The sequence below is a fragment of the Schistocerca piceifrons genome, chromosome 3 (genome assembly GCF_021461385.2).
Source record: "Schistocerca piceifrons isolate TAMUIC-IGC-003096 chromosome 3, iqSchPice1.1, whole genome shotgun sequence".
Classification (NCBI taxonomy): domain Eukaryota; kingdom Metazoa; phylum Arthropoda; class Insecta; order Orthoptera; family Acrididae; genus Schistocerca; species Schistocerca piceifrons.
The window spans coordinates 601,235,191-601,258,347 of NC_060140.1; the positions used below are offsets into that span (position 1 = coordinate 601,235,191).

The following is a 23,157-nucleotide window of genomic DNA, read 5'->3' on the forward strand; positions in this document are numbered from 1 at the left end:
TCATAGGACTCTTGTGCTTTCTTTAAAACCGCCTCTCTCTTCGAAAATTTTCGCACAGCACTAGCTCATTCACCTCACTCTAACAGTGCGAACTCTTGTCGATATTTGGCCTCTTTCATGCATACTTCCTCTTTCGTTTCACTTTGCGTCTTACTTGATACCCGCCCTTGGAGCTGCTGATATACAATACTCGCAACAAATGTGTTTCTCTCTGTATCTCTTTTCGCCTATCACGAGTATTGCTCTTCCTCACATGGCAATTATGAAAACACCCACAGCTGAACAAACACTTCCATTCAGCGCCACGTCCATACTATCAATCATACACCAGTAATTTCACAGCTACTTGCTCCACTAATACATTTCTTATGTCTACTGTTAAACAGATGAAGAATCAAAGTACACAACAAGTCTCTATGAACATCACTGTCAGGACATTTTACAGACCTACGCATGCCATGCCAATCTGTATGCTTCAACTATGATGGCCCATGTGCTATGAATAAAGAAATTTCTCATAAAATAACAAATAATTTTACAACTATACAACTACTCCGACAAGCTCCTTACTAAAATGCTACATGTTTAGCAATCCCCCCATCATCTCAGAATAATCCCAAGCAGTGCTTTCATCCCATGAGCACTTCTTTGCAAGCAAAACCACAAACTACTTTTTATACTAGCTTCCTTGTCACAGTGAACAGGAAACTAATGCTAGTGCCTCAGTTTACTAAAAAGCTTTTTTCGCTTGCAACATATAAACTACCAACTTGAACCTCTGGGATTTTCAAACACACACACATACAGAAAACTTTATTCCACAGAAATTTAGGAGTAACAGTGGTTACCTCACATTTTCATACATACTCAAATAGCTACTTCCGTGCACTTCACACAATGTTCTCATCGTGTTCCACCAGAGAACACAGTTATCACTATGCATGGATTCTGGTAAAAGAGCATTAAAAAAACAAACAGCCTGATCAAAGTGATTATCTGCACATCCTCTGCCAATATCATGTCACTCTATACCCGAGGGAAACTAGAATGCAGGGAAAGGAGCTTTGTTGTGAGCACTGTGTTGGTATTTCATCATTTACTGACCAAAGTCTTCTCAAGCCAAGTATGCACCAGCTCTGTGTATGGCTGGGTCAATCAAGAGCCCCTATCTATTTTACTTAAAAGACAAGCAGCATCAACAACTCACAGGAGGCACTGAACATTTTTACCATTATCTGCACCACCTTCCACTGATCTACTGAAGAAGAAACTGCAAAGTCTGCCCAATTTTGTACACAAGTAATCTTGAAAACATTGGAGTCAACAGCAGATACATAGTTTCCAAGACTGTAGCTAGGAACAACCCTTCAATTTCAAGATTTCTCTCTCACTGAGACACACCATACCCAAACTACACCTAGCAGGAAATTGCTACTTACTTCATTTCTAGCTATTTATGTCATATTCAACAACTGTCTCTTTCTCACCTAAATCTTCTACACAACTGAGTACACTGTTATGAACAAACACATTATGGCAACAAGCCAGTGTCACTAATATCCACTCTATTGAAAACCATTTAAATACTTATCCTGCCCAACTAACCACCATCTTCGGCCCAAAGCTCACTCACATCATACCTACAAATCACAAACTTCTGTGGTAAAAATAATTTTGGGTTTCAAAACATAATCTACTAATCACATACCAGTATTTCTTACAAAGCCTATCATTCATCATTCACTTCCAAATATCAGTTTATATGCTGTTGTGCAACTGCAGTGCAAGTAAACACTCTCAAATCATCTAGAACTGAGGTACGGCAAGGGTTCACCAAGTGTTTCCAGGTAGTCCTGTAGCTCTCTCTTTACACAATCGTCTAACACACTGCACGCCATTTCAGGGCAAATGTACTTGTTTCATTATACTACGACACGGCCTATTACAATTTCAAATTTTAAAAAAACAAATATCTGCCTGAACCAACGTCATCCGCTACTCCACGCCCTTCATTCACACAACACAATCTACCTCTTGCTACTTACATTACGTTTTCACTTGTGATGATGGCTCAGCAATAGCCGAGCACTACGAAAAATACCTTATAGACTCATTTAATGTTCCCCTCCACGGAAATCTTTAGTAAAAGGCGAAAGATTTATTCGTTTTGAAGGGAAACCAGAGTGCCGATCAACGCCCTCACTTCAATACTTATGGCTGCTTCTCTATTACTTCTCCGCGAGAACGCGGAAAATTCTTTCCGTCTTGTCTACTTCTCTACCGTCAACAGACTTCCACTGTCATGCAAGCACACACCCCAAACTAACTGTCAACGCTGAAACACGTGTCTGCCAAATGTCGTCGCTATTACTCTTTAGTTAACTATTTCCATCATTTCTGTCACCATTCAAGCTGCTTCATTACCTCACCTGCCGACAGATGGCAGCACGCCTAATTCCTGTCGGCGACTCACCGTCCGACATACAACGTCCGACACACAACTGCCCGCACTGCTCTGCATCTAACACTAATCTCTCTCCTCCCTACCACACTCGTTCACTGAAAAAACTGACAACTAGACAGTTCTTTGTACGCAAATCTAGGCCACATCAGACGCAACGTGTATGTAGATGTATGGTGCAAGGGAAATATCCCCCTACTCCCACACATCTAATTAATACTAGTTGACAACAGAAATAAAATTTCTGTCGATAGTATTTGAAACAGTCTTATTCATTTGCCAATTTCATGCATTCCTTCTTGCAGATAACAGTGCCTTGCAAATCACTCAATTCATGTTTGCTAGCCAAACGTGCTCCTCCTAAATGTTTCGTACATCATGCATTAGTGGTGATTATCAAGACTGTGTTGTGTGTCAGCTTTTTATGGTCATCAATTGCACTCTTCTTGTGTTGCTCACTCATTCTTGTAACTCAAAAGTACGTCGTTGTCATCCAAGCCTAGCACTTGGAGCAGGCCAAATCAAATGGCTCGTCCCCGTGACACTCGAGAAACTTCCACAAAGCTTTCATGACATGTGGCAATCAAAGTCCTTCCACAACCTGCAGCGACATTTCTGCAACGACGCGTGTCCCGATACCAAAGGTATGACTTACGCTTCTAATCTATATAATAAAACCACCACTCGGAAAGCGCTATTCCCTTCCCACATCCCTCAGAATGTGGTGAACGATCATCGATTACAACCAAGATGCGATGAATCTCGATCGCAAGCCTCACGCTCAGGGAAAGTGCTACCACTCATCATCGTGGTTACGTCTACTCCAGCTTTGAACTAGAGAGAGTTGAAGACATACTACAGAAATGATCCTGTGAAGTATGATCTTGCTTGCAAGCTATCACCGCTCGCTACTTATGCCACGAGACCGTCAACACGCCCTACGAGAATACGACACACTCTTCACATTTCGCGATTTACAAGCTCGGACATTCTGCAAAGAACCAACTTCTACTCTTACTTGGCCGCCATGATCTCACTCAGCTATTTTGTGCGCTACCAGTGCTTCTTGCGTTCCGAAATGAGAGACCATTGCCTCAGGCGAGACTGTATGTAAACACCGCTTGCACCTCCGGCCGCTAGATGGCGGCCTGGGGCACATACAGTAGCATTCTATGGCGCAAGCAGACATGCCAAATAGCCACTGAAAGAGAAACACACAAGAGGGCATTCATAGGACTCTTGTGCTTTCTTTAAAACCGCCTCTCTCTTCGAAAATTTTCGCACAGCACTAGCTCATTCACCTCACTCTAACAGTGCGAACTCTTGTCGATATTTGGCCTCTTTCATGCATACTTCCTCTTTCGTTTCACTTTGCGTCTTACTTGATACCCGCCCTTGGAGCTGCTGATATACAATACTCGCAACAAATGTGTTTCTCTCTGTATCACGCCCTTCCTATCAACTACATCCGTCTGGTGGCCTCCTTCCTCTCCCGCCGCCCCTCCTACGTTACCATCCATCATGCCAATTCCCGCACCTTCTACCCCTCTGCCGGTGTGCCCCAGGGCTCTGTCCTCTCCCCTCTCCTCTACCTCCTGTACACAGCAGATATGCCCCAACCCCCCCCCCCCCTCCAGTGCACCTCTTGCAATATGCTGATGACACCGCATTCCTCGCCCTCGCTCCTACCCTCCAACGGTCCCAACGCCTTCTCCAGAATCACCTTGACCTTTTTGCTGCATGGTGTAACCAATGGCTCCTGAAACTCAATCCTTCCAAGACCCAGGCAATCATCATAGGTCGTACCACTCGCTCCTTCCGGCTCCTGGATTTCTCCCTTACTGTCTGCGCACGTCCTGTCCGTCTCACCCCCACCCTCACCTACCTTGGCCTCACCATTGACCGTCACCTCACCTGGACCCCTCATCTCCGATCCATCCAATCCAAAGCCCACAACCGCCTCCTCAAACTCCTCTCTGGCCGGACATGGGGGTTGCACCCCTCTACCATCCTCCACACCTACAAATCCTTAATCTGTCCCATCCTCCGTTATGCCAGTCCTGCCTGGATATCTGCCCCCCCCCCCCCAAATTCTATCAGTCCCTCCAGATCCTTGAGCGTCATGCACTCCGCCCCGCCTTCCGTATCCGCCTCCCGTCCCCCACGCGGCTCCTCTATGATCTCATTCCTTTCCCCCATCTGCTCCTCTTCCTCGAACATATCCGCATCCTCTACACCTCCCGCCGTCTTGAACCCCCTCACCCCCTGGTTGCTCCTCTCCTCTCCCATCCTCGCCCCCTGCCCCGTCTTCACCGTTGTGTCCCCCCTACCCTCCATCTCTACACCCTCCATCTCCTTTCCCAAGGTGGCTTCCGTCAACTCCCCCTCCCGGATGATGCCCTCTCTCCCTCCATTTATCCTTCCTATCAACTCTGATCCTCCCTCCCCCTCCTTTCCTCTGTCCTTTCCCTGGGCTCCCTCTTCCCCCCCCCTTCCGTCCTGTTTCCTCCCCACTACACCTCTCCCTACCTCCCTTCTCCCCCCCAGTCCTTTTGTATTCCCCTCCTCTGCCTACCCCCGTCCCTGTCGCGTCTGCCCCCCACCCCTCTTATGGGTCCTCATCCTCCATCAGCTCCTTTCCCGGTTCCCCCCCCCCCCTTCGCTTTTACTCACCTTTCCACCCCTTTTTGTTTCCCCATCTCCTGTTCAGTTTCCCCCCACCTGCTCTCGACTGTGGTGTCACCTTTGCCGACTTTTTCGTGCTGTGTTCTAGTGACTATTCAGTGTTGTGTTGCGAACAGAAACCATGCTGTCGCTGGGTGTGCGTTTTATATACTTTGCGAACAGAATCCAGACTGTCGCCGTGTTTTTTTTTTTTTTAATTGTCTATTGTTTCCCCTGTCTGCTCCGTATGTATTTTTATTCGCTTCATCATCCCTCTGTTGTTTGTTTTCATTTCCCCATTTTCTTTTCACCTTGTTACTCAATGAGTCCCCGATTTTATCGCCTGTTTTTTATTATTATTTATTCTCCTGCTCTTTGTCAGAAAACCTGTAGGCTGCAGAGCGGCGTCCTAAGCTGCTGCCAGCCCGCCCCCTTCGGGGGGAATTGAAATTCAATAAAGGAAAAAAAAAAAAAAAAAAAAAAAAAAAAAAAAAAAAAAAAAAAAAAAAAACTCTCTGTATCTCTTTTCGCCTATCACGAGTATTGCTCTTCCTCACATGGCAATTATGAAAACACCCACAGCTGAACAAACACTTCCATTCAGCGCCACGTCCATACTATCAATCATACACCAGTAATTTCACAGCTACTTGCTCCACTAATACATTTCTTATGTCTACTGTTAAACAGATGAAGAATCAAAGTACACAACAAGTCTCTATGAACATCACTGTCAGGACATTTTACAGACCTACGCATGCCATGCCAATCTGTATGCTTCAACTATGATGGCCCATGTGCTATGAATAAAGAAATTTCTCATAAAATAACAAATAATTTTACAACTATACAACTACTCCGACAAGCTCCTTACTAAAATGCTACATGTTTAGCAATCCCCCCATCATCTCAGAATAATCCCAAGCAGTGCTTTCATCCCATGAGCACTTCTTTGCAAGCAAAACCACAAACTACTTTTTATACTAGCTTCCTTGTCACAGTGAACAGGAAACTAATGCTAGTGCCTCAGTTTACTAAAAAGCTTTTTTCGCTTGCAACATATAAACTACCAACTTGAACCTCTGGGATTTTCAAACACACACACATACAGAAAACTTTATTCCACAGAAATTTAGGAGTAACAGTGGTTACCTCACATTTTCATACATACTCAAATAGCTACTTCTGTGCACTTCACACAATGTTCTCATCGTGTTCCACCAGAGAACACAGTTATCACTATGCATGGATTCTGATAAAAGAGCATTAAAAAAACAAACAGCCTGATCAAAGTGATTATCTGCACATCCTCTGCCAATATCATGTCACTCTATACCCGAGGGAAACTAGAATGCAGGGAAAGGAGCTTTGTTGTGAGCACTGTGTTGGTATTTCATCATTTACTGACCAAAGTCTTCTCAAGCCAAGTATGCACCAGCTCTGTGTGTGGCTGGGTCAATCAAGAGCCCCTATCAATTTTACAAAGACAAGCAGCATCAACAACTCACAGGAGGCACTGAACATTTTTACCATTATCTGCACCACCTTCCACTGATTTACTGAAGAAGAAACTGCAAAGTCTGCCCAATTTTGTACACAAGTAATCTTGAAAACATTGGAGTCAACAGCAGATACATAGTTTCCAAGACTGTAGTTAGGAACAACCCTTCAATTTCAAGATTTCTCTCTCACTGAGACACACCATACCCAAACTACACCTAGCAGGAAATTGCTACTTACTTCATTTCTAGCTATTTATGTCATATTCAACAACTGTCTCTTTCTCACCTAAATCTTCTACACAACTGAGTACACTGTTATGAACAAACACATTATGGCAACAAGCCAGTGTCACTAATATCCACTCTATTGAAAACCATTTAAATACTCATCCTGCCCAACTAACCACCATCTTCGGCCCAAAGCTCACTCACATCATACCTACAAATCACAAACTTCTGTGGTAAAAATAATTTTGGGTTTCAAAACATAATCTACTAATCACATACCAGTATTTCTTACAAAGCCTATCATTCATCATTCACTTCCAAATATCAGTTTATATGCTGTTGTGCAACTGCAGTGCAAGTAAACACTCTCAAATCATCTAGAACTGAGGTACGGAAAGGGTTCACCAAGTGTTTCCAGGTAGTCCTGTAGCTCGTAAAGTGCCCTCCGCCACACACCGTTGGGTGGCTTGCGGAGTATAAATGTAGATGTAGATCCAGGCCTATATTTATTACCATGCAGCATGTAAGTATAGCATCTTTGACTAGTAATCAAAACATTATTGGTTCCAGCTTCAGTTCCTGTTCCTGTCTAAATTCTGAATAAAAATCATCAGCAATGGTGCTGTTTAAATTCTGAATAAAAATAACCAGCAATGGTGGTTCAACAATTCTGGTGTTAAGGAGAGATCCTTGACTGACTTAAGTATGTAAAAGAGAAGTTCGGGAACATCCTCAAGCCCTTGGGGGTAGGAAACTTCCATTAAAAGGCAGAAGAAACAGGAGTGGGCCCAGAGGAGAGTTGGTCAAGGAATAAACTGAGTCAGAGAGCAGGGACCGGACATGCATTAGGATCATAATCCCTGATCTAGGCTGCTGTTGTGGGAGTCTGATTTCGATGTTTGGAAAGAGGAGATGGTTGTTTGGGTGCTTAGGGAAGCTGCAAACGTTTGTAGCATAACTGACAAGGTGTTGTTGGCACCTGATCTGCAATGGAGGGACCCCATCTGCCACGATAAAGCTGTTCACAGGCCTAGATCTAAAGGCCCCTGTTGCAAGTCAAGCCCTGCAGTGGTATATGCAATGCTGAAGCTGATGCCAAACCATATGCCAGACTCCCGCAATCAAGACGGAATTGTATTAGGGCAGTGGGATCTGTACCACATCAGGTGTTACTCAGACAGCAAACTGTATTAAGTTGCAGCCAGTGCTTTTACTTAAACTGGCGAAGATGGACAATCCACGTCAACCGAGCATTCAAGATCAGGCCTACAAAGTGACAAGTCCCCATCACATTGAGTAGGTGGCCGTCAAGATAAAGTTATGGTTGCAGGTGAATGGTACGACATCGACAGAAGTGTGTGATGCGAGTCTTGGCAGCTGAAAACCGAATGCCTACACCTTTCATATGGCACCTTGCAGTCTATGTTCAGTGGCACCCACACTAGACATGCAACAGAAGAGGCACAGGTCATCAGCATATGAGGAGGGTGATATTGAGGACCCCACAGCTACTGCTAAACCATTCACGGGTATTAGAAAAAGAGGGACACTCAGTACAGAAAGAGCCTTGTGTGACCACTCTCTGTTGGATATGGGGAGAACTGTGGTAGGAATCAACATGAACCTGAAAATACAATGAGACAAGAATTTCTTGATAAAAATCAAGAGTGGACAGGGACCCCAGTTGGGTAAGATGGTTAGGATGTGCAGTCGCCATGTGGTGTCATAAGGTAAAAGAAGATAGCTAAGTTGGGCAAAAGCTGTTCAGAGCAGACTCCAGGTAAACCAGATTATCGAAAGTGGAACGGCCTTGACAAAAACTGCCCTAGGACGCAGCCAGAAGACGCAAAGACTCAGGAGCCAACACAGCCACTGGCTCATCATGTGATCAAGCGACTTACAGAGAACAATGTTGGGAGTATTTGGTTGATTACTGTACATCTCTAGAGGCTGCTCACCCAGTTTCATGTACTGGGACAACAATGCTTTCTTGCCATTATGATGGAAATTCACCCTCACTCCAGATATAGCTGAAGATAGCAAGGATATGATGCTGACAATCCACTGACAGGATCTTCAGCGTTTGGCTGTGGATGCAATCTGGCCATGGGGCTGTATCAGGGCAGTGAGCTAGGACACTGATAAATTCCCACTTGCAGAATGGAGTATTATATGGCTCTAAGTGACATTTAGAAAATGATTGTTGCTTTCGCTCCACCCACTATTTTTTAACATGAAGAGCAGGTTTATGGTTTTCAGATGCACAGGCTTGAGAATAGTACAGAGCAAAATGTTCAGCGACAGCATCTGGGTCAGTGTAGAACGTGCCATTCAAGATAATACCCGGTACACCTGCAGGCTGTTTGACTGAGCTGCGCCGCTTTCACTTTATAGTTTCTATATCTGTAGCAACATCTGATCTTTAGCCATACCTACAATGTAGAGGTACTTGGTCTGATGGCTGAAATGCACCAATCCCAGCATTCTCGTTTCCATTGTCTTACTAGGTGGCAGCCCCATACATGGAGCCTCTTAAGAGCAATGAGATGCTTCACGGACAGGTGCTGCTTATGGTATTGCAGAGCCTGCCTACTATCTATAATGGCCTCTGCAATTTCTGATAACCATCAAGGTACTGTCTCCCATCGGGGCAGTCCTGAAGAACAGGTGATCGCTAAATCAGCTCCAAAAGAATGGCTGTATTTGTATACTGGACTGCCTTGTTGATATCGCCCTGCAGCAGGGAGCCAAGGGCAACAGCAGGGGCGAAAGCACACCAGTCAACACAACTGTGAGCCAATCTGGGCTGGCATCCAAAGCAGTGACGCTGAGGAAGGGACAGGAAGATAAGGAAGTGGTCACCACCACACAGGTCATTGTGGACTCTCCAGCGGATGAGTGGAAGAAGACAAGGGCTTCAGATGTTAAGTTCAATGGCTGAGGAAGTTCCATCCACCACAATGAATTGTGTGGGGACACTAGTATTCAAGACGCAGAGGCCAAGTTGGGCCAATAAGTTTTCGAGGTCTTTACCACATCCAGTGATCCTGGTTCCACCTCATAACGGGTTATGGGAATTTAAATCACCCAAGATTAGGACAGGTGTGGGAAGCTGAGAAACCAACACAAACTATACATTCCAAGACACTTCACTAACAAACGCGAGGTAAACACTGCGGACGGTAATATCCTGAAATGCCCTTACCCGAACAGCCACAGCCTTCAAAGGTGTATTAAAAGGCACAAGTTCACTATATAGTGTATCCAGAACCTATGTGCAAACACTGCCCAACATCCTGTCGTATAATAATATCCCCAGTATTCATGAAGGGCCACGGTCCGTGTTGCTGGAAACAAAGTCCCCTAAAGAACAATGCAGAAGGCAGTGGAAGTGTTTAAAAGATGTCATAACTCAAGCAGATGGTGGAAAAAACCACTAAAATTCCACTGGAAAATAATGTTGTTGATGTATTGTGAGCCATGAGGGGACCAAGGAGGCAGGTTATGTCCTATAGTCGACTGATGCCACTGGTTAAGAGGTTATGCCCTCAACATATACACATTGTGGATTCTGTTGTGTGGTCCGACCTGGGACCTCAGGGGCCACTGAAATCTCTGCATCAGCCATGAGAGTGAAATAGCCAGGATCTGATAGCATGGTGGCCACTGGAATCGCCTCCTCCTTGACAGACTTCTTATCTTTCCTCTCCTTGGCAATTGGGTGACTGTGAGGGTAATAATGATTATTGTGAAATCCTGCAACCAGCAGCCTGTGGCTCCTTCAACCACTGGCTGGTGTCCGGTTGTAGGCTCGCAGACACTTTGCAAGGAAGTGAAAGTGTCCGAAGAACCCCTTCCTGGCAAGAGAAGCCCCAGGAAGGAGATCTGTCTCCAGCTGGGAGTTGCGGACCAATGTCTGCAGTGGATAGGAAGCCAATGATCCCAAAGTAGGTGTGGGGGAAGCAACAACAGGAGAGCCCCCAACCATCAGAGTGGCAGGCACGGTCGAGAGGACCTGAAGTCATTCTGCAGGGAGAATGGTGCTCTCCACAGTTAGCACAGTTGGAGGGAGAGACACAAGGAGTGTTCGCATGCAGTGGTCATCCACAATCTCTACAGATGGGGCTAGCATTGCATTGCAAAGACATGAGTCCGAATTTCAAACACTTGAAACACCGCATCGGGGGTGGTGGGGTGGTTGGGGGGAGGGGGGGTGGACATATGGTTTTACATTGCATTGGATTATCATCACTTTGACCTTTTCAGGTCATGAATCACCCTCTAAGGTCAAGTTGAAAGCACTGGTAGCTACCTTACTGTCCTTTGCTCCCTATGGAAATGACGGGACAAGGTGTACACACCATCGTTCTTAGTTGACATGTAGCTCATCATCAGATTGCAAGAGAAGGTCTCAGTGAAAAATTATGCCCTGAACCATATGTTACACTATTATGAGATGTGATCACCAGTATGTCACCCAACTTGTAACAAGTGAGCAGCACCTGTGACCAGGCAGGGATGCTGCTTTGATCAAAATTGACTCACTTTTCAATCTAGAGATGGCTTCCACTTCCGCCAACTTGTCATCTATGTTCTCCACAAGAATGAGGGCTTTGTGGCCAAGAAGGAATCTCCATCAGCTCCTGGGCAAACCCACTCCGAACAGGGGCTCTCTTCATGGGTGTCACCCAGCCTCAGCAACGGCTAAATGGCCAGCAATCTGTTGCTCAGAGTCTCCGTGCCCCAGTCAGGATGGACACATACTCCTTGGCATGCATGGGGAGTTCTCAGCTCAGGCACCAAAGATGCAATGCCTACGTCATCAGGTTACCAAACTGTGTAGGTACTTGATGAACACCACAAACAGGATGGCAACCAAGCTGGGTTTTGGGTGTATTACCTTAGCAAAGAGAGGGGTGCACAGATGGAAAGGCACAAAGGTAGAGCATACACTGCATTGGGCGCCCCTCCCTGCACGATCCACACTTCTGGAGAATTTTGAAAACTGGTGGCAGGTCATACCCAACAGTGGGAACCATGTATATATTTAATGGGAAATTGTAGAAAACACCAGAAGTGGAAACTCTAGTCCCAAATCATAAACTAGGTCCAAGCAGGCTCTACACCAAGATAAACATTTGATAGAGAGCTCAGGGGAAATGGATAGCGGCAGTATAAGCTTGCAGCAGGAAAAGGAAGTAATGCTGCAAAGGCTGTGGCCCCATTGGCACTCACAAAACAGTATGAGCCCACTGGGGAGGGAGGATATGTGGTCTGTAATTAAAGAAGTGTTATGATATCTCTCCATTGGTACTAACTCCAGTGTACTCCCTCATTCTGGTCTCTAGGAAGATGACTAAGCAGCAGTATTCTATGAGTTGCAGCTTGGAATGTCAGGGAGGTTGTCACAGGAGAATAATTCATGATGAGAAACATCAAACAAGTCAGAAGACTGAAAACAAAAGAAAAAAGGAAGAGTGATAATGGGTTCTTCTGGTAACACAAATGGCCAGAAAGAGCAAGAGGTGAAAAAAACAATAAAAAGTGCCTGAGCATGCCTAACACACACACTCTGATATTGCTAGACTGACTGCTACCAGTCCAAATTATAATTAACCTATAAAACTGGTGTTGGTAAGGGAGTAGTACGTAGAGCTGAACTGCAGAACACCTGCAATTATTTCAAAAGAACATGATGCTCATGTGATGTTATGGTTTAAAGCTAATTCACTGTAATTAAAATCTGAAAAGACCTACTACATGCAGTTCTGAACCTGTAACAGATTTCCTTCCAGCGTGTGTATATCATACGAAGACATGAAAATAGAAGCTGTTGACGGTATTAAATTTCTGGGATTACATCTCAATAATAAATTCACTTCCGAAGCACATACCGCAGAAGTGCCTAAAGTCTGCATTTGCAACGCAAATGATTTCAGATGCACGAGATATAGATATAAATATAAAAAAAAACTTTTGTACTTTGCTTACTTTCATTCTGTCATAGGGGATTATATTCTAGGAAACTCAACAAACTGAGCAAAAGTTTTAAAAGTGCAAAAGTGTGTAGTAAGACTCATTTGAGGTGTAAATTCAAGAACACCTTGTAAAAACCTATACAAGGAACTCTTGTATTCTAATCATTGTTTCTCAGTATATGTATTATTTAATGAAATTTGTTGCAAATAATGTGTCTCCATTTCCAATCAATGGATCAATACATAGTATCAATACTAGGAATAAGAACACACTAATAAAGACCTAAAATCACTTACCTTGGTCTAAAAAGTGGTCCAATATCAAGAACACACATTTTCAATAAATTGCCAGCAACTATTAAAGACTTTTTGGTAGGCAACTCCCACTCTAGAGATGAATATGTTAGTAGGGACTGTTACACTAGTGTAAGTATAAATGTCTGTTAGACTTCACTTTTGACAGCACTTGGTCACAACAGTCAAGATTAGGTATTTTGGGTACGATAAATTTATTCACATGCAGAACTATGTTGCATTCAGGCAGTGTACTAATTCTGTAAAGATTAGCAGTTCCAGTATCGTGTAATGTATTTGTATATCTCGACAATCTCCTGACAAATGATCAGGAAAGTGAGTATTAAATTCAAATGTTCTATTTTTTAATGTTACATTTTCTGAAATGTTCTTCACCCACAAGAATCGTCTCATTTTTGGGTCTATAGAACTAAAACTGAATCTAATCTAATCTGACATACCATCTTGAAACTAATGCTGTGGCACATGTTGGAATAAATGATGCCTGTCGTCTGGGCTCCAAGATCATTCTTGAGTCATTCCAGCGACTGGTAGAGAAGATTGAGAAGACCAACCTTGCATGTGGAGTTTCAACAAAGCTCACAGTTTGCAGCTTTGTCCCCAGAACTGATCATGGCTCTTTCGTTCTAGTCGAGTGGAAGGACTGAACCAGAGACTTCGAAGGTTTCCTGACAAGCTAGGCTGCGACTTTCTGTACTTACACCATTGCGTTGAGAACTGTAGGAATCCCCTAAAGAGGACAGGTGAGCACCACACATCAGAGGCTGCTCCTCAGGTAGATAACCCCCCCCCCCCCCCCACACTTTTTTTTGCGCTCAACTACTATGGTCATTTGCGCCCAGTCACAAACGTTAGTGCACTAATAGTGTACAAAAAACAGATGGGGGCAACACCAGAACGTACTTACAAAGACACAGATAAACAAAATAGAAGAGTTAGATCTCTTTGGACAAGTCCGTCAACGTAATAAAACTAAGGACACAAGCAACTGCTCGAGCATCGTCAGCTAAAAGTTCCTGTAAGGTAGACGACAGACACAGGACAACACGAGAGTGAAGAAAACGGGGACAAGACATTAAACATGGCGCACCGTCAATGGATGACCACAGGGGCACTGCAGGGTGGGGGGGTCACCGGACAACAGGTAGCGATGGCTAAATCGGCAATGCCCAATCTGCAACCTGGCCAAAATGACCTCCTCTCACCAGGAAGGGTGTGAGGAGGTCGTCCAAGCCGTCGGGATCGGTTTGATGGCCCTAAGCTTATTTTCATGGAGAGAGGACCAAGCCTCATGCCACAATGATGAAATGCGCCGACAGAGAACCCCACTAACATCAGTTGGTAGGACACAAAAGGAAGCTGTCTGAGGTAGGACGACAACAGCATTGGCTGTAGCATCAGCAGCTTCATTCCCAGGCACACCAACATGGCCAGGAATCCACAGAAGGAGGACACGAGCGCCGGTATCAGCTAGCGACTGAAGGGACCGGTGAATTTGTTGCACGAGAGGATGGCCCGAATATGGGCCACGGAGACTGAATGGCGCTCAAAGTATCATAGCACATGGCATAGGGAGAATGACAATGGCGGCGGATATACTGAACAGCCCGATAGAGAGCAAAATGCTCAGATCTAAAGCTTGAACAATGGTCAAGGAGCCGGTATTGAAAGGTATCATCCCCAACGACAAAGTCACATCCGACGCCAGCAGTAATTTTGGAGCCATCTATGTAAATGAAGACGTGATTAGCGAGCCTCAAACGAAGTTCGGCAAACCTCAAGCAGTATATCAAATCTGCGGTCCTCTCCTATGGGAGCGAGCTGAGTTCAAGGTGAATGCGAACCTGAGCCTGGAGCCAAGATGGCGTCGGGCTCTCACCCACTCGAAAAGTCGTAGGGAGGGTAAAATCAAGTTGCTGAAGCAGGCGACAAAAGCAAACTCCACGAGATAAAAGGGCAGAGACATACAGCCCGTATTGGCGCTCGAGAGAGTCTTTAAAAAAAAGGAGAAATATGACGGGTGGCCAGGCAGTGACATCAGTCGGCAGGCGTACCGACAAAGCAACATATCACGCCGGTAGTTTAGCGGTAATTCGGCAGCTTCAGCATACAGACCCTCAACAGGGCTGGTGTAGAATGCTCCAGTCGCCAGACGTAACTCCCGATGGTGGATAGAGTTTAGACGGTGTAAGATGGACGGCCGGGCAGAAGAGTAGACAAAGCTCCCATAATCCAGCTTGGATTGGACAATGGACTGATACAAGTGAAGCAGGACCAGTCAATCTGCTCCTCATGATGTACCACTGAGAACACAGAGGAAATTTAGGGAACGGGCACAACGAGCAGCCAAGTAAGATACGTGTGGAGACAAGCGAAGTTTCCTGACAAAAGTAAGACCTAAAAATTTTGTTGTCTCCACGAATGGGAGAGCAACGGGACCGAGATGTAAGGATGGTGGAAGAAACTGTTTGTAACGCCAGATGTTTACACAGACCATTTTCTCACCAGAAAAACGGAAACCGTTAGCGACACTCCAGGAATATGGACGGTCTAGACAATGCTGAAGACAGCACTCCAGGAGCCATGTTCTCTGAGTGCTGCAGTAGATCGTAAAGTCATCCACGAAAAGGAAGCCTGAAATGTCAGCTGGAAGGCAATCCATTATTGGATTGATAGCTATGGCAAAATGGGCCCTGGGGCAACCCATTCTCCTGGTGAAAGGCATCTGAAAAAACAGAACCCACACGTACCCTGAACATTCGATCCATTAAAAATGCATTAATAACAAGAGGGAGGCGACCGCGAAGGTCCCAAGTGTGCATGGTGCGGAGAATGCCCGCCCTCCAACAGGTGTCGTAAGCCTTCTCCAAATCGAAGAACACAGCCACCGTCTGGCGCTTACGCAAAAAGTTGTTCATAATGAAGGTCGACAAGGTAACTAGGCAGTCAACAGCAGAGCGGCGCCTATGAAAGCCACATTGGACACTGGTAAGGAAGCGTCGAGATTCAAGGAGCCAAACCAATCGAGAATTTACCATGCACTCCATCACCTTGCAGATGCAGCTGGTAAGGGAGATGGAGCGATAACTGGAAGGAAGGTGTTTGTCCTTTCCTGGTTTGGGTATGGGAACAACAATCGCTTCACGCTAGCAGCGTGTGGGAACATGACCTTCAGTCCAGATGCGATTATAGGCACGAAGAAGAAAGCCTTTACCGGCAGGAGAAAGGTTCTTCACCATCTGAATATGGATACCATCGGGCCCCGGAGCAGAAGATCGGGACTGGGCGAATGCACTTTCGAGTTCTCGCACAGTGAAGGTGGCATTGTAACTTTCATGATTCAAAGACTGGAAAGAAGGTGACCGTGCCTCCTCTGCTTGTTTTCGGGAGAGAAAGGCAGGGTGGTAATGGGCAGAGCTCGAAACTTCCGCAAAAAAGCAGCTGAAGGCATTTGAGACATCCTCAGGATCCACAAGGACTTCATTCGCTACAGTCAGGCCAGAAATCGGGGAGGGGACCTTGGTGCCAGTTAGCGGGTGCAGGCCACCCCAGACAACTGAAGAAGGAGTAAAACTGTTGAGTGAGCTGGTGAAAGCCACCCAGCAAGCCTTTTAGCTTTCTTTGATAACATGAAGACATTGTGCATGGAATCGTTTGTAATTGATACAGTTCACTACCATAAGGTGGTGTTGGAAGGTGCATAAACCATGTGCCGAGCACGAATAGCGTCGCTGCATGCTGTAGTCCACCAGGGGACTCGGACTCGACATGGAGAAGAGGAAGTATGAGGGATGGAATACTCAGCAGCAGTGAGAATAATGTCCGTGTGGTAGGCGACCTGACTATTGCAGCTGGAGAAGTTGCAATCATGGAAGGTCGCCAGGGAGGTGAAAAGCCCCCAGTCGGCTTTGGAGATGTTCCAGCTAGTGGAACGTAGAGAAGGGGTGTGATGCACGAAATGGATTACGCAGGGGAAATGGTCGCATGTGTCAGACAGAGCATAACACTCGAACCGACGTGCAAGTTGGACAGTGGACATTGAGAGGTCCAAGTGGGAATAGGTATGCATTGCGTCCGAAAGGAAGATAGGTGCACCAGTATTTAAGCAGACTAGATTGAGGTGGTTGAAAAGGTCTGCCACGAAGGAGCATCTCGGGCAGGATGCTGGAGAGCCCCAAAGGGGATGGCGGGCATTAAAGTCTCTAATCAACAAAAATTGTGTAGGAAGCTGAGCAATCAGTTGTATCATGTCTGCACTAGTAAAGGCAGACGATGACGGAGTGTAAACAGTACAAATGGAACATATGAAAGTGAGAGAGTAATTCGGACGGCAACTGGCTGCTGATCTGTGTGCAATGTGATTGGATCGTAGTAGACATCATCCCGAACCAGCAACATGACCCCTCCATGAGCCGGAATACCTGCCACAGGGGGTATGGCCGGGGGGCGGCAACCGCTGGGTGGCGCAGGAGAAGAAACGTGCCTTGGCGGAGATGGAGAACTCTTCTTTCTATGAGCCTTCTTTGAAGAATTATGTTTTGTCAAAAGAACAGTTGATGGCTGTGAAGTCTGTGTACACAAGAAATCTTTGCGTGTCTGTTCTTTTTTTTTAAGGTCTGAGCATCTGATTTGGAGGTCCTTGTCTTAGCAGTAGCAGATGATGATGTTTGAGCCTTAGGGTTGGTGGGAGGAACAGGAGATGTTGATCGGGCGATCTTAGCACTGGCCAATCTGACGACCGAATCGCTAAATGTTAGATCACGTCTGTGTAGCTACCTCCCTGGTAGGCCAAGGAGAGGCAAGAACAGTACTGTATTGACCTGCCAGAAGCACAGTGGGGTTTCTGCTATTGAATAACTTGCGAGCACCTGAGGTCGACACCTTCTCTTTCACTCGAATTTCCTGTATACGTTTCTCATCTTTGTAAACGGGGCAGTCGCGAGAAGAGGCAGCGCGGTCGCCCATGCAGTTGATGCAACGAGGCGACAGAGAGGGACAGTCACCCTCATGGGCATCCCTGCCAAAGCTAACGCATTTAGCCGCACTTGAACAAGACTGCCGTGTATGGTTAAACCCCTGACATTGGTAACACCTTGTAGGGCTGGGTACATACGGCCTAACAGAAATGATCTCATAACCTGCTTTAATTCATGAAGGCAATTGCACATTGTCGAATGTCAGGAATATGGTTCGGGTCGGTATGAGGTCCTTGTCGACCCGTGTCATGACCCGATGGACAGACGTCACTCCCTGATCAGAGAGGAAAGACAGAATCTCCTCATCAGTGAGATTATTTGGGCAACACTCAGTATCAGAGATGGGCATAAAATTATTATTGGATCCTTCTATCGCCCACCAGACTCATCTCTTGTCGTGACTGAAAACTTTTAGAGAAAAGGCTCAATTCATTTGCACGTAAGTTCCCCAATCTACTGTAATCATTAGTGGAGACTTTAATCATCCAAGAAGTAATAGGGAAAACAACAGCTTTGTTAGCGGGAGACGTGATAAGACATCCTGTGAAACTTTACTAAATACCTTCTCTGAAAGCTACCTACAACAGATAGTTAGGAACCCCACTCATGATGGAAATATATTGGATCAAATGGCAACAAATAGACCTGACCTCTTTGAGGAGGCCGCATCGAAACTGGTATCAGTGACCACGTCGTGGTTGTGGCAACAATGATTACCAAAGTATGAAGGACAACTAAAACAAGTAGAAAGATATACATGTTCAGAAAACTAGATAAAAAACCAATACTTTCATATCTCAATGAGGAACATGAAACTTTCAGCACAGGGCAGTAGCATGTAGAGGAACTCTGTCTCACGTTTAAAAGAATAGTTAACCATGCACTGGACAGATATGTACCTAGCAGAGCAGTTCATAATAGGAGGGAACATCCATGATATAGAGTCACTGTAAAGAAACAGACTACTGCATAATAGGTGTAAATCAAAGCGTGGGGCTATAGATACAAGGATGCTGAATGAAAAGCATTTGGCTGCCAAGAGAGCAATGTGTGAAGTCTTCAATGATTACCTTCGCATGATACTGACAAATGATCTTTCACAAAATCCAAAGAAATTCTGGTCATATGTAAAGGCTGTTAGTAGGATCGAAGTTAAGTGTCCAGTCCCCAGGAAATGAGCCAGGAAGTGAAACAGAGTAGCAAACCAAACACTGAAATGCTTAACTCCATTTTCAAATTTCCTTTACAAAAAATATTCAGGAGGATTGCCCTACTTTAATCCTGGTACCACTGAAAAGATGACTGATATTAAGTAGTGTTTAAGGCGTTGAGAAACAACAAAATTCATTAAAACTGATAATAGATCAAGGGACCTATCAGATCCTATACAGAGTTGCAGCTGAGTTAGCACCTCTTCTAACTATAATCTGTCACAGACCCCTCGAACAAAAAACCGTGCCCAGTTCTTGGGAAAAGGCATAGGTTACACCTGTCTACAAGAAGGGTAGTGTGTTGGGACCCTCGCTATTCAAATGTATACACTAGACTCTCACTAATCCGGCCCTCAGTAGTCCAGCCTCTCAGTAATCCGGCACACATCCAAAAACATATGCACAATAAATTATCATGTGCAACAATGCTTTGTTATAGAATGCTTTATATACTGTATTTGACATTGTAGCTTTCTTTACAGTTCAGAATCATGTCTTCTAAAAGGAAACACGTTACGAAGACCTCAAGCAGAAGCTCAAAATTTTAGATAAATTAAATCGAAGTTCTTCACAGAAAGCCATTGCTGCTCAGTTCAGTGTTGGATGAGCAACTATTTATGACATCAAAAAGAAAGACAATGTTATTCGACAATACTCAACACAAATGGATGTGAGTTGGGAAAACTGAAGGTTATGCAAAAGAGTGAGAATGAAGAACTGGATGTAGCTGTTTATAGATGGTTCGTACAACAATGCAGTAAAGGAATTCCAGGCAGTCGCCCAATTATAAAGGAAAAAGCAGCTGCATTTAACAAAGAACTTTGGTGGTAGTAACTTGTTTGTCAGCTACTGAATGCCATGTCGTTTTTTACAGTTTGATAGCCAACCTTTGCTCACTGCAGTCACCTGTGAAAATCGCTCAGCTAACAATAAGGATGCTGATGAGTTTTTAAGCAAGATACGGAAGACAACAGAGGAAGAAGATTTAATTGCTGATGCCTTGTAGAAAGCTGATGAAGCAGGACTCTTTTACAAGATGCTTCCTTCAAAAACATTAGTGCCAAGAATGAGAAGAAAGCTTGTGGTTACAAGCAACAGGAACAGCATGTAACATTAATGGCGTGTTGTAATGCAAATGGGAGTCATAAACTACCGCTTATGGTGATTTAAAAATCCCAACATCCACGTTGCTTTCAACACACTGACATAAATACTCTACCAGTGCAGTATTGGCTCATAAGAAAGCATGGATTGACAGACAAATATTCTCTCCATGGTTCCATGAAATGTTTGTACCAGCAGTGAGAAAAGAGAGAAAGAAGAAAAAGCTTCCACTGAAAGATATCCTTATAATTGACAATGCTCCCAGCAATCCTTCAGATGTTTCTCTAACGTCCGATGGTATACATGTACAAGTACTCTTTCTCCCACCCAATGTGACAGCCCTAATTCAGCCCATGGACCAAAGAACTTTGGAGTCAAACATCATTATCGACATTCACTTCTTGTCTCTTTGCTCTACAAAAGTGAAAATGACTATCAAGACTACGCTGAATGCGTGGAAAGCAATTAATATACGTGAAGTTGTTTTCCAAGCAGCCGAGGCATGGGATAAAGCGGAGAGCACTACCATAATGAAGAGCTGGAGAAAATTGTGGCCATCCATTGATGCCGCGTTGGATCCAGTAGTGAGTGACCACGATGAGCCAGTCAATTCAGAATTATTCATTATTTTGTACACTGACATGTTCCTCAACCTTCCATGAGGACAAGAAATTGATGATGATGTTACTAAGTGGCTGAACGAGGAAAACTGTGATATGGACCTAACTTTAAAAGATGAAGAAATAAACAAAAGCATGCAAGAAAGTAATGATGAAAGTGATGAAGAAGAGGACAAAGGAGGGGAGAGCATGAAGATTTCTCACACTGCTGGTGCTGAAGCTACCAAACTCTTCCTGGAGTACATTCTGCAACAACCAGATACATGCTTGTAAAGCAGTTGCATGATAAAGCATGCCCCCTTTGCGTATCATCACTGCGACAGTTAAAAATTAGGGACATGTTTCATAGTGAGTGATACGACTGTATAATTATGTACAGTATAAACTCGAGGACTAAGTTTTCTTTGACAATTAATGTATTTTTGGATTTAATAAAGTATATCCTCATGTTTTAAAACTGTATCCTTAGGTTTAATAAAGTACAGCACACTATATCCCCTATGCTTTCAAAATAAATAAAAAACAAAATAAAAGAATAAAATAAATTTCAGACACTCAATAATCCGGCACTTCCGCTAATCTGGCACCCATATGTGCCAGGAATGGCAAGATTAGTGAGAGTCTAGTGTAATAATGATCTTGCAGACACTACCAATAGTAAAATCATGGTTTTTTCAGATTATGAAGTTATCTACAATGAAGTACTATCTGAAAGAGGCTCCATAAATTTTCAGTCAGATTTTGATAAACCTTCAACATGGTTCAGGTATTGGCAACTTGCTCTAAAACTTCAGAAATGTAAAATATTGCACTTCACAAAACAAAAAGTGTACTATCCTACCACTATACAAATGAAGAGTCACTACTGGAATCGGCCAACTCGTACAAATACCTGGATGTAACCTTTGTAGGGTAATGAAATGGAATGATCATATAGGTTCAGCAGTACTGGGAAAGTGTAATCAGTCTACAAAGGAGATTGCTTGCAAATCACTCATACGATCGGTTCTAGAGCATTGCGCAAGTGTGTGCACCCCGTACAAGATAGGACTAATGGGGGATACTGAATGTATCTAGAGGAGGACAGCATGTATCATCACAGGTTGTTGTTGTTGTTGTTGTTGTTGTTGCTTTTTTAAGAGAGGCATAAACTGTCCCAATAAAACGTATTAACAAAATTTCAAGAACAAGTTTTAATGATTACTCTAGAAACATATCCCCATGCATCACTCACAAAGGGATCGTGAGGATAAGATCAGAATAATTACTGCACACGCAGAGGCATTCGAACAATCATTCTTCCTGCACTCCATACATGAACAGTACAGGAAGAAACGCTAATAACTGGTACAATGGAATATACCCTCTGCCATGCACCTCACGGTGGTTTGCAGGACACAGATGTAGATGTAACTCATACCATGGTTGGGCGATATAGGATGATAAAACCCACCGTCATGCATAAAATGTAAAACTAAATCAGCCAATGAGGCATTGTCAGACAAAACGAGCGGCAACGAGTCCAGTAACTGAAGAGTCTGTCACAGGGCAGCCAAAGAAGGACAGCTCACGAAGATATGGGCCACTGTCAGCACCGACACTGAGCTGGGTCATCACAGCGTAGGACGTAGCCGTGTGTCACCCAAGCGTGGCCAATGCGGAGCTGGCAGAGAACCACAGAGTCCCTGCAAGAGGCCTCTTGGAGGACTGCCACACATTCATAGTCTCCTTGATGGCACATAGTTTGTTGTGCGTGCTGAGCTGCTACCATTTCGTCTCCCAAAGCTAAAAACCTTGTGGCGCAGTACTGAATGCAGACCAGTTGCAAAGAAGCTGATCTCCACAAGCAGTTTCCACGCAGCCTGTTTGGCCAGCCTGTCTGCAAGTTTTTCCTGGGATTCTGACGTGACGTGAGGTCAAGACAAACACCATTGGATGACTGGACCATTCCAGGGGATAGATTGACTCCTGGATGGTCGCTACCAAAAGATGACAAGGGTAGCACTGGTTGATAGCTTGTAGGCGGCTCAATGAGGCAGTATACAGAAGAAACGATTCCCCAGGGCATGAACGGATGTGCTCAAGAGCACAAGATATA

General features: G+C 44.6%; 2 non-coding genes across 2 annotated transcripts; both read right to left on the reverse strand.

The window, feature by feature from the left end:
• Positions 1–2,068: 2,068 nt before the first annotated feature.
• LOC124791049 lies at positions 2,069–2,187 on the reverse strand. Its single transcript, XR_007016486.1, has one exon. It is a non-coding gene; the product is annotated as a U5 spliceosomal RNA (small nuclear RNA).
• Positions 2,188–3,140: 953 nt separating this feature from the next.
• LOC124790988 lies at positions 3,141–3,347 on the reverse strand. Its single transcript, XR_007016435.1, has one exon. It is a non-coding gene; the product is annotated as a small nucleolar RNA U3 (small nucleolar RNA).
• Positions 3,348–23,157: the final 19,810 nt, after the last annotated feature.